This window comes from Rhinatrema bivittatum, chromosome 4 (genome assembly GCF_901001135.1).
Source record: "Rhinatrema bivittatum chromosome 4, aRhiBiv1.1, whole genome shotgun sequence".
Classification (NCBI taxonomy): Eukaryota; Metazoa; Chordata; class Amphibia; order Gymnophiona; family Rhinatrematidae; genus Rhinatrema; species Rhinatrema bivittatum.
The window spans coordinates 261,898,943-261,911,323 of record NC_042618.1 but is presented as its reverse complement, the minus strand read 5'-3'; positions in this window follow the sequence as shown (position 1 = coordinate 261,911,323).

Sequence of the window (12,381 nt, the reverse complement as noted above, 5' to 3'; positions counted from 1 at the left end):
GGCTCCTCCCTCTTCTAGTCCCTTGCTTAAGTGCCGGGGCTTGGCCCAGCTCCCTGTGGGTGTTCCTGACAGGAATCCAGATGGTACTGATGATGAGGTTGATCCGTATTCCCTGGAAGATGGGGAAATTCCTTCAGGGCTGGAACTGTATCGAACCATGTTGCGGTTCTTCCATAGAGATGAACTGCCGGCCCTGATTTCCCAGACCTTGAAACAGCTGGGTGTTCCTGGTTCAGATGCTATGTCAGAGCTGAGGAAGAATCCCATTTTGGTTTCCTTACGTAAAGTCTCTTGTTTTTTTTCCCAGTGATGGATGCCATCCAGGAATTGATTGATCTGGAAATGGATTTCCCCAGAGGCAAATTTTAAAGTGGGTCAGACATTGGAAGGCCTGTACCCCCTGGATCCAACTGTGAGAGAGTGTTTGTGTTTTCCCAAAGTGGATACTCTGGTATATGCTGTGTCTAAGCGATCGACTATCCCTGTAGAGGGAGGCAAGGCCTTGAAGGATGTACATGATAGAAGGATTGAGGCTATTCTTAAGCAAGCCTTTGAGGCAGTGGCAATTAATTAATTTACCACTGCCACCTTTTTAGCAGACACAGGCTGCGATCTGATCTGAACTTTGGCCAGAGGAGTGGCTTTGGTGATATCAGAAAGGCGTCAACTCTGGTTGTGAAATTGGTCAGCTGACACAGCTTCTAAAGCCAATCTTACCAATATGCTCTGTAAAGGCTTGCTCTTGTTTGGGAGCGAGTTGGAGAAACTGGCCAGTAAGTGGGGTGAGTCTCCGGTGCCTCGTGTGCCAGAGGATAAGAAACAGTTACAGCATCCCTTTGGTATGAGGGGTTGTTTCAAGGATTCTAGGTGTTTTCGGCCTTACAGAAGGATGACCTTTCAGCGGACTAGCCTTTTGGTAGGTCTCAGTCCTTTCATCCCTGGCAGCCCAAGAGAGGAGCAGGCTCTGGTGGTGGACCTTCCCAAGCTTCCCAATGTAGGTTTGCTAACCCACCTTCTGGAACAGGAAATAGGAGGATTTCTCTCTCTTACGGAGGTGGGTCAAGATCACGTCAGACCAGTGGGTCCTGGAGGTGATGCACAAAGGGTATGCACTGGAATTTTGCAATATTCCTTGGGACATGTTCATGGTGTCCCCTTGCCATTCCCCACAGAAGAAGCAGGCAGTGGAGTTCATGCTTCAAAGGCCCCTCAGACTGAGGTCTGTGGTTCTGGTGCCCGTGTCTCAAGAAAATATGGGGTGATATTCCATTTATTTTGTCGTGCACAAGGAGAGCTCCTTTCATTCTATCTTGGATCTTAAGAGGGTCAACCATCACTTGAAGGTGACTCATTTTCAAATGGAAACCTTATGCTCTGTAATAATGGCGATGCAGTTGGGGGAATTTTTGACCTCCTTGGATCTGTCAGAGGCTTACCTTCATATTTCCATTCGATTGGAACGCCAATGTTTTCTACACTTTGCGGTGTTGGGGCGCCTTTTGGTCTCGGTACCGTTCCCAGAATATTTTCCAAGATTATAGTGCTGGTAGCAGCAGCCTTGTGAAAAGAAGGAATTCTGGTGCACCCATATTTGAACGACTGGCTAATTTGAGCCATGACTCAGGAAGAGAGCCGCTTAGTGACACACAAGGTGATTTCCTTGTTGCAGGAGCTTGGTTGCGTGGTGAACCTAACCAAGAGCAATCTTCAACCATCCTAATTGTAGGAGTATCTGGGGCTTCGTTTCAACATGGGACAGGACAGAATTTTCCTGTCAGAAGTTTGGATCCAGAGATGTCTCAACTGCGTCAGTTGATGAATACCATACACCTGACAGTGTGGTCCTACCTACAGGTACTCAGTTTGATGGCAGTTACCCTGGAAGTGGTGTAATGGACAAGGGAGCATATACGTCCTCTTCAGTACTCTCTGCTATCTCGTTGGAACCCGCAGTCTCAAAACAATGTGGTTCGACTCCATTTGCTGATGGAAATCTGCTCTGGCCTCCATTGGTAGTTGCAGGAGGATCATCTGAGAAAGGGAGTTCCCTTGTCCTCTCTGACCTGGTTGGTACTCTTGACAGATGCGAGTCTCCATGGTTAGGGGGCTCAGTGTCTGGAGGTTAACTGCCCAGGAGCGCTGGAACGCTGAAAAGTCCTGCTGAACATCAATCATCTGGAGGCCTGGGTGGTATAGCTGGCATGCTTGCAGTTCAGCCACAGGCTGCGGAATCAAGTGGTTCATGTGACATCGGACAATGCGACGATGGTGACCTATATCAATCACCAGGGAGGAACCAAGAGCCAGCAAGGGTCGCAGGAAATAGGCCAGTTGATAGATTGGGCAGAAGGTCATCTGCAGATAATCTCGGCCTCTCACATTGCAGGGAAAGACAATGTAAGATCGGACTTTTTCAGCAGGGAGAGTGGGTGTTGTCAGCCGAGTAGTTTCAGCTGATTGTGGATCACTGGGACCTTCCGTTCCTAAACTAGCTGGCAACTTCTCGAAATGCGAAGGTTCCTTGCTTTTACAGTCACAGGAGAGAGCCATGGTCCCTGGGAATAGATGCTCTCGTACAGGTCTGATTGGAAGACAGATTGCTTTATGTCTTTCCTCTGTGGATCTTGCTGAGCAGGATAATTCGCAAGATCAAAGGCCACGGGGGACTAGTTCTGGCCCAGGCATCCATGGTATGTGGATTTATCTTACAAGGGACACTCCATTCGGGTGTTCCAAGACTTCTCAGCCTCGGTCTCTGAAGCCCGAAAGAGCTTTTTCCCGATTTGTTCGACTCTCCATAATCGTGGAGTGAAATTCTCCCTGCAATACCCGGTGCGGCTGCGCATCTGGTCAGCTGACAAAGTTCACCTGCGAAGGCCCAGGCTTTTATTGCCACACTGGATAACTAACAGGCCTTAGCCACCGTATGTTCCGGTTTAGGCAGGTCGGAAGGTAGAAGGTGGACCCTTGGGCTGGCCTACCAGTGGCTGGGCAGGCCGGGAGGCGGAGACAGTAGCAGGCTAGGTTTCACCCGGAGCCCGAGACCCCCCCCGGGAGGAGCCCGTAGGGGCCTGAACCCTTGGGACTTAGGAGCTGCAGAGAGGAGTAGAGATATAAGTCCAGTAACAGCCCGGAGGCCTACCAGGAAAGTCAGAGAGTCACTGAAGAAAGGCCCGAAATGGATTGCGACCCAGGTAGCCTGGTAAAAGGGGCAGGCAGGCTGGAGAGTAGTAAGAGGCAAGCCGGGGTCTGGGTGGACAGCAGGCAGAGACGTAGTCAGAGGCAAACCAGAGTCGTGGTGGGCAGTAGGCAGAAGGGAAGTCCAAGGCAAACCGGGGTCTTGGCGGGCGGCAGGCAGAAGCGTAGTCAGAGGCAAACCGGAGTCTTGGAGGGCAGCAGGCAGAAGCGTAGTCAGAGGCAAACCGGGGTCTTGGCGGGCAGCAGGCAGAAGCGTAGTCAGAGGCAAACCGGAGTCTTGGCGGGCAGCAGGCAGAAGCGTAGTCAGAGGCAAACCGGAGTCAGCAGAACGCAGAGAGACGATCAGGAAGCGCAACTGGCGACAACTAAGCAGTTGGGAACCTCGTTGCAAGGCGCTTGAGTAACGGCTGGGCGCCGGTTATATTGGGAGCTGGGAGTGAGGTCATCAGAGTAGGCGGAGCCGGGCTTCCGGGAGCAGGACGCTCAAGACGGGCGTCCCTGCACGCGCACGAGGCCGGCGAAGGACGAGTCAGCAATGGCGTCCGCCACGTGGAAGATGGGCGAGCAGGGAGAGCTTCGGCACCTGGGCCATGCGGGAACCTGCAGGTGCCGGCGCGGAGGTAGGCAGTTCTGAGCCCGATCAGAGGGGAAGCGGTCGGGACCGCAACAGTACCCCCCCCTTTACGGCCCCTCTTAAGTGGACCCGGTTTATCCGGATACTCCAGATGAAATTGGCGGAGAAGGGACTTGTCCAGGATGTTCCGGCTGGGTTCCCAGTGTTATCCTCGGCACCGCAACCCTCCCAGGCGAGGAGATACTCCCATCTGCGATTGTGGAAACGTTCGTCGAGTACCTCGCGTACTTGGAACGTGGGATCCTCGGCGACAGGGGTAGTCAAAGGATCCGGAGGCTTGCGATGATAACGGGAGAGGACCAGAGGTTTCAACAGCGAGACGTGGAAGACGTCATGGATCCGGAGTGAGGATGGCAACCTCAATCGGTAGGACACGAGACCTACTCACTCAGCAATCCGGAAGGGAACTCAGAATCTAGGGGCGAAGCGTCTCGAGGGAAGCCGAAGATGAATATTCTTCGTACTCAACCATACCCGGTCTCCTGGCAAGTACGTGGGTGCCGGGCGTCGATGGCGGTCAGCTGTGCGCTTGGCAGCGGCAGCTGCGAGGTTTAGCTTGTCCTGAGTAGTTTGCCAGAGAGTCTTTAGTTGTTGTGCCGTCATCTGGGCGGCCGGGGAGACACTGGATGTATGACTGGGAAGTGGAGGCCTAAGTTGCTTCCCATAAACCAGCTGGAAGGGAGAGAGTCCAGTGGCAGCATGAACCTGATTGTTGTAGGCGAACTCAGCCCATGGCAGAAGCTCAGTCCAATTATCCTGTCTTTCATTAATGAAAGCCCGTAGAAAGTTCTTTAGAGAGCGGTTCATCCTCTCAGACTGACCATTACTTTGGGGGTGAAACGCGGTGGAAAAGCTGAGTTGTACCTTATTTATTTATTTATTTATTTATTTATTTTAAGTTTTTTTATACCGATTTTCCTGCATAAAATGCATATCAAACCGGTTTACAATGAAACAGAATGAGCAGGAAGTAAAATTCCTTGAAGCACTTGCAGAGGGCCCTCCAGTATCGTGCGGTGAATTGGGTCCCACGATCCGAAACAATGTCCACGGGAATTCCATGGATCCGAAAAATATGTCGGGCGAACAAGAGGGCCAGTTCCGGTGCTGATGGTAGCTTGGGTAAGGGGACGAAATGTGCCATCTTCGAGAAATGGTCGACCGTGACCCAAATGACCGTCTTCCCCTGGGACAAGGGCAGGTTGACCATAGAGTCCGTAGCCAAGTGGGTCCACGGTTCTGCAGGCACCGGGAGCGGCTGTAACAGGCCACAGGGAGGACCCGGACTGGGTTTTTGTTGAGCACATGTAGGGCATGAACTCACATAGGTACGTACGTCCTGTCGCAAACTAGGCCACCAGTAGAACCGGTTGAGGAGCTCCAAGGTCCGTTCTCGTCCGGAATGTCCTCCCGTGAGGGAGTCATGGGCCCAACGTAGGACTTTTAGCCGATCTCACCGGGGAACTACGGTCCTATCTTGGGAAAGGACCGTTAATGCGGAGTGGAGAACCTTACCGGGATCCAGGATGTATTGAGGAGGATCCATCTCTTCTTCTGCCATGGAGGTCCTGGACAGGGCATCCGCCCGTAGGTTCTTCGCGGCCGGGCAATACTGAACGGTGAAATCAAATCGGCTGAAGAACATGGACCATCGGGCTTGGCGGGGGTTCAATCGTTGAGCTTGGGACAGAAATTCCAGGTTCTTGTGATCTGTGAATACGGTAATGGGGTGCCTTGCACCCTCGAGCCATTGCCTCCACTCCTCCAAGGCAAGCTTGATTGCCAGGAGTTCCTTGTCTCCAATCGAATAATTCGCCTCAGCCGGGGAGAATTTCTTGGAGAAGTAGGAGCAGGGCAGTAGTTGTCCAGAGGAGGAGTGTTGGCTGAGGACTGCCCCCACGGCCACACTGGAGGCGTCAACCTCCACGATGAAGGGTTTAGTTGGATCAGGGTGACGAAGGCAAGTATCTGCCAGGAACGCCTCTTTTAGGTCCGAGAATGCCTTCAAGGCGGCGTCAGGCCAGTTCCTGGGGTCAGCTCCCTTACGGGTTAAGGCGGTGAGGGGCGCGACTTGGTGAGAGTAGCGAGGAATAAAATGTCTATAAAAGTTGGCGAACCCTAGAAACCTTTGGAGGGCTTTGAGGCCCAGAGGCTGGGGCCACTTGGTTATGGCCGAGACTTTCTCAGGGTCCATCCTAAAGCCAGTGGAGGAGATAATGTATCCTAAGAAGGGCAGTGACTCGGCTTCGAAGATGCATTTTTCTAGTTTGGCATAGAGGTGGTTATCTTGGAGAGCTTTCAGAACTTGTCGGACGTGTTGGCGATGAGACTCCAGATCCTTGGAGAAGATGAGTACATCATCCAAGTACACTATCACGTGGGAATGTAGCATTTCACGTAGGACCTCGTTCATGAGGTTTGGAAGACGGCCGGCGCATTGCAGAGTCCGAAGGGCATTACCAGATACTCGTAATGCCCATCCCTGGTGTTAAAGGCCGTCTTCCATTCATCCCCAGGCCGCATACGGACGAGATTGTAGGCCCCTCGAAGATCAAGTTTGGTGAAAATGCGTGCCCCCTGAAGACGGTCCAGTGGCTCTGGGATTAGAGGCAGAGGGTAGCGATCACGCTTAGTTATGGCATTCAAACCACGATAGTCGATACAGGGGCGGAGTGAGCCGTCCTTCTTAGCCACAAAGAAGAAGCCCGCTCCTGCGGGGGAACGAGACGGTCGAATGAAGCCTTTGGCCAGGTTCTCGGTAATATATTGAGACATGGCTGCGGTTTCCGGTAAGCACAGCGGATACACTTGGCCTCGGAGAGGCGTGGAGCCCAGTAGTAGATCAATAGGGCAATCGAATGGCCGGTGCTGCGGAAGAATCTCTGACATTTCTTTGGAGAAGACGTTAGCAAAGGCCTGGTAAGGTTCTGGCAGGAGGAGCGAGGAACAGAGTTGTATTGGCCTCCTGGGACGAGGAACCTGTAGGCAATGAGTGAAGCAGTGGGGACTCCATTGGGTGAGCTGGAAGGTATCCCACTGGAAGACTGGTGAATGGCGCTGTAACCAGGGCAGACCCAGGACCAGGGGGTGCACAGCCCGTTCGAGGATTAGGAGAGAGATCTCCTCAGAGTGAAGCAGTCCGGTCTGGAGGGTCAGAGGACCTGTGCAGCGTGTAACGGTCCCTGGGAGCAAGGTGCCACGAATGGAAGAAATGCACAACGGTGGAAGCTGGGGTTGAGTGGGAAGTTGCCCTCTGCCCCAGAGTCTATAAAGGCACAAGTCTGAAGTTCCCCACCGGGATACTTGAGAGTCACTGGAAGGATGCAATGAGGAGCTGAGCCTGCAAAGCCTAGGAGTAGCTCCTCATGATGACCTAGGCTCGGTCATTTCCCCGGACGTTCGGAACAATTGGCGAGAAAATGACCCTTGCCCCCACAGTAGAGGCATAGACCCAAGGAGCGGCGTCTCTTTCTCTCCTCAGGGGTCAGGGGAGACCTCCCCAGCTGCATGGGTTCTCCGGGAGTGGCGGAAAGAGAAGGTACCCTGGGGCTTGAAAGCCGTGCGGAACTAGGAGTTGGTGGTGGTGTTCTGCCAAAGGAGCGATTCTCCTTATCTTTCTGCTGTAGACGACGATCCACCCTCCCAGCAATATCAATCAGGTCATTGAGGTCATCCGGAAGATCTCGGCCTGCGAGCTCGTCCTTAATGCGGCTAGCTAGGCCCTCCAAAAAGATCCCCCTCAAGCAATCATCCCGCCAGCCCACTTCCATGGCTAATGTTCGAAAGTCTATCTTATAATCGGCCACGGAGCGAGTCCCCTGCCTGAGGTGCAAGAGCTCCGAGGTGGCCGTAGTCTGGCGTGCGGGATCGTCAAAGGCAAGGCGGAAGTTCAGTACAAATTCTTGAAGGTTCTGCAACAAGGGATCCTGATGCTCCCACATGGGCGAAGCCCAGTCCAGTGCCCTGCCATCCAGCAAGGAGAATATGTAGGCCACCTTGACTGCATCTGAAGGGAACTGTGCGGGCAGAAGGGTGAAGCGTACATAGCACTGGTTCAAGAAGCCTCGACATGTCTTGATGTCCCCTGCATAACGTGTTGGGGCAGGTAATTGGGTTGTCGAGGCCGGGCTGGATACTGAGGCAGGAGGCGGAGCTGGAGGCGGGACAGAGGGAGCAGTATCCAGGCGGCCAAGCAGTTGCTCTACAGTGGCGGCCAAGGTATCAATGCACTGTTGTTGCTGTTGGATGCGTTGTGCCATCCCCGGGATGACCTGGAGCCCTGGATTCTCCGCCGTGTCCATGGCCTTGCAAACTGTTCTGGTTTAGGCAGGTCGGAAGGTAGAAGGTGGACCCTTGGGCCGGCCTACCAGTGGCTGGGCAGGCCAGGAAGCGGAGACAGTAGCAGGCTAGGTTTCACCCGGAGCCCGAGAGCCCGAGACCCCCCCGGGAGGAGCCCGTAGGGGCCTGAACCCTTGGGACTTAGGAGCTGCAGAGAGGAGTAGAGATATAGGTCCAGTAACAGCCCGGAGGCCTACCAGGAAAGTCAGAGAGTCACTGAAGAAAGGCCCGAAATGGATTGCGACCCGGGTAGCCTGGTAAAAGGGGCAGGCAGGCTGGAGAGTAGTAAGAGGCAAGCCGGGGTCTGGGCGGACAGCAGGCAGAGACATAGTCAGAGGCAAACCAGAGTCGTGGCGGGCAGTAGGCAGAAGGGAAGTCCAAGGCAAACCGGAGTCTTGGCGGGCAGCAGGCAGAAGCGTAGTCAGAGGCAAACTGGGGTCTTGGCGGGCAGCAGGCAGAAGCGTAGTCAGAGGCAAACCAGAGTCTTGGCGGGCAGCAGGCAGAAGCGTAGTCAGAGGCAAACCGGAGTCAGCAGAACGCAGAGAGACGATCAGGAAGCGCAACTGGCGACAACTAAGCAGTTGGGAACCTCGTTGCAAGGCGTTTGAGTAACGGCTGGGCACCGGTTATATTGGGAGCTGGGCGTGAGGTCATCAGAGTAGGCGGAGCCGGGCTTCCGGGAGCAGGACGCTCAAGACGGGCTTCCCTGTGCGCGCGTGCGAGGCCGGCGAAGGACGAGTCAGCAATGGCGTCCGCCACGTGGAAGATGGGCGAGCAGGGAGAGCTTCGGCACCTGGGCCATGCGGGAACCTGCGGGTGCCGGGGCGGAGGTAGGCAGTTCTGAGCCCGATCAGAGGGGAAGCGGTCGGGACCGCAACACCGTAAGCATTTTTTTTTTCTCTTTTTTTCTCTACTCTCCTTCCAGCAGGAACGCGATCAAAAGCGGCAAATCTTTTCCTTGTTTGAAGGAGCGCTTGATTGGAGGAGGGGTTTTTTTGTAGCCCTCGATCTTTTCTCCCAGTTGAGAATGATTGCCGCAGACAGATATCTTTGGGAGCGACTTTGTGCATCTTTGATTTCAGAAGCCGTACACACTCGCGATGTACCCCACATCGGGCCGCGATCGGGCTTCCTGAACCATGAACAAGCCGGGGTTCAGTTGGGGAACCCGAAGAACATTCGAGACCCGCCGGCAGCTATGACCGTTTAGTAGCTTCACTCAATATTCCTTTTATTTATTTTTTTACTATTTTTTTCTTTTCTGCTGGCTGATAGACTTCGACATCCTGATGGGAATGATCCTCCTATTACCCAAAGCTGGGTATAGGAAGCTGATTATATGATCTGGGGGCTAAACGATATAGTTCACCTCGGGTCTCCCTAGGTGACTAAACTAACTACTTTACTGTTAAAAGGTGTTGACTCTGTTTAATGGTTATCCAAGATCTGTATATTTTATAATGTTTCATTGCACGACATTCTCTGTATTTGGAGTGGGTCTGGTCACATCAAACTAGATCACTGAGCCTTCTTAGATGAAGGCACTGACATGGGTAAAGGGGAATATGAGATTAAGGGAATGTTGGGGGTTGGTAGGGGGGACTGGACAGGGAAGGGGGGGGAAGTAGGGGGCGAATTGAAGGGTGGGCAGGGAAATGTTTTTTCATTACACAATGAGACGAATCCGAGGTTTCCTCCTCCTGGTTTTTGTAATATCAGTTTGGTTACAAGTAGCTCTGGTGGGGACCCTGGCTGGAAGGGTCACCACGGCCGATGCGAGATAAATTTCAGGGAAGTCTGCTCTTTCTTACGGGATAATGGCTAATTCCACTCGCTTTATTTCCTGGAATGTTTGTGGATTAAATTCACCCATTAAACTCTCAAAGGTGCTCACTTTGCTAAAAAGAAAGGCACCGGCAGTAGCTTACCTACAGGAAACCCATCTTAGTGATAAGGAACATGCTAAGCTCTGCTGGACTTGGGTGGGTGACGTGCAGTATGCCTCTACCACGTCCCGGACCGGGGGGGGGTGGCAATATTGCTTCGTAAGCAGCTCCCCATAAAAATTAATAAGGAGATTTGTGACCCTCTGGGCCGCTACCTTATTTCAGTTACTGAACTTTTCCATCAAACAGTGATACTATGTAATATCTATGCTCCTATTACTCATGACCCCCGTTTTTTCAGGAATCTCTTCGCCCATCTGCTCCCATATCTCACGGATGTCCTGATAGTTGGGGGGAGACTTTAACACTATTCGAGATCCCCGACTAGACGCTTCCCAGGGGCGCCACCGTGAACCGGGCCAGGGCAAGGGCCCAACAATGTTGGAAAACACTACATTTGCAAGACGTTTGGCGAACCCTTCACCCTACCGAGAAGGACTTTACACATGTCTCTCGGGCGCACGCGACCCTCTCAAGGTTGGATTACTTTCTCATTAGTATACGGGTTTTCTCTCACATTGTGGATGCTGGTATAGATGATATTGTGATCTCCGATCATGCCCCGGTGTGGGTGGATTTTAGGTTCTCTGCTCTTGGGTCCTCGTCAAAGATTTTGGCGCTACCCCTATTTATTAGCCTCCGATGAAAAATCTCAGGAATTTGTGTGCACCAAATGGGCTAATTATGCACTTTCTAATGAGGCCCTCACATCACAGTCTGTCCTCTTTTGGTATACCGCGAAGGCTGTGTTGCGGGGGGAAATCATTTCCTACGTTGCTCACCATCAGAAGATACTTAATCGACGTATTCTGTCCCTAAGCACCCAACTACGTAAAACCCGCTCCCAGTTGGTTGCTGCGAACACACCGGAACTGCATACCCAATATTTGTCCCAACAATATGCGTTAAACTCCCTCATATATCAACAAGCAAAAAAAAGTCTGCTGTACTATCAATACCGGTTTTATCAATACAGCAATAAAGCTGTTGCAGTCCCGACTGCTTCTCTTCTGTTAGGGCTCAGGCCCGCCTACCTCCGCTTCAGTGATCACCGCATTTCACCCGCTGCGGACCCCGGGGGCTTCTCTCTCCACGTGGCGGCCCGCCATTACGGGCCTGCTTCCCTTTGGTCTCGCGCATGCGCGAGGACGTCCCTCTTGAGCGTCCAGCTCCTGGAAGCCCGGCCCCGCCCGCGCTGCTGACGTCACGCCCAAGTCCCGATATAACCAGCGTTCAGACTCTCTCAACGCCTTGCAACGAGGTTCACAACTCCTTAGTTGTTCTCAGTTGCGTTCCTGTTGATCTCCACGTCGCCTGGAACAGGTTTAAGTCATGGTGTTCCTCACTGTCCCTTGATCCTTTCACTTGTTCCACCACAATGTTTCTAGACTATCTCCGGCACTTGTCAGAATCAGGTATAAAAACTTCTTCCATCAGGCCGCATGTCAGTGCAGTAGCTGCCTTCCATAAAGGTAGTGGGGATGTTCCCATTTCGGTACAACCCCTTGTAACACGTTTTCTGAAGGGCTTGCTCCACCTCAAACCTCCACTGCGTCCTCCGGCTCCTTCTTGGGACCTCAACCTGGTTTTGGGTCGGCTCATGAAACCACCATTCGAGCCTCTCCAATCTTGTGATCTTCGCTATCTCACATGGAAGGTGATTTTTCTTCTGGCAATCACATACGCTCGCAGAGTTAGTGAGTTACAGTCCTTAGTCACCTACCCACCTTATACTAAACTTCTGCATGATAGGGTAGTACTCCGCTCTCACCCTAAGTTTTTGCCTAAGGTAGTATCGGAGTTTCATGTCAATCAATCCATTATACTACCCACCTTCTTTCCCAGGCCCCATTCAAATCCAGGAGAATGGGCTCTGCATACCCTTGACTGTAAACGTGCTCTAGCATTCTATCTAGATCATACAGCTACCCATAGAAAATCCACCCAACTATTTGTTTCTTTGCATCCTATCAGATTGGGTCAACCTGTGGGTAAGCAGACTCTCTCCTCCTGGTTAGCGGACTGCACATCCTTTTGCTATCAGCACATCCTTTTGCTATCAGCAAGCAGGCACTTCAAGACCGTATTAAAGCACACTCTGTCAGGGCCATGGCAACTTCAGTAGTGCACCTATGCTCGGTGTCGTTTCCTGATATTTGTAGGGCTGCTACCTGGAGTTCTCTCCATACCTTTACAGCCCATTATTGTTTAGACAAGGCTGGAAGACAAGATTCCATCTTTGGCCAGTCTGTCTTGCGCAACCTA